Consider the following 256-nt stretch of genomic DNA (forward strand, 5'->3'; position numbering starts at 1 on the left):
TATTTTTAATAATTTTTAAAATAAGTTTTTATTAAATAATTAATATAATTAAAATAATAATAAAATGACTTTACAAACCCTATTCAATTTTACTCAAATTTTTTATTTTTTTAAAATTTTTAAATTTCTCCACCCATCTTTTCCTCATTTCTTTTCTGTTTTTATATTATGAAATTATAAAAAGGTAAAGTTTTTGTTTAATTTTTTCTATTTATATTATTATTTATGTTTTTCAATTATATTCTATTTACTCATA

Source organism: Theobroma umbraticum, unplaced genomic scaffold, assembly GCF_002168275.2.
Source record: "Theobroma umbraticum cultivar Fairchild unplaced genomic scaffold, ASM216827v3 scaffold_44.0, whole genome shotgun sequence".
Taxonomy (NCBI): domain Eukaryota; kingdom Viridiplantae; phylum Streptophyta; class Magnoliopsida; order Malvales; family Malvaceae; genus Theobroma; species Theobroma umbraticum.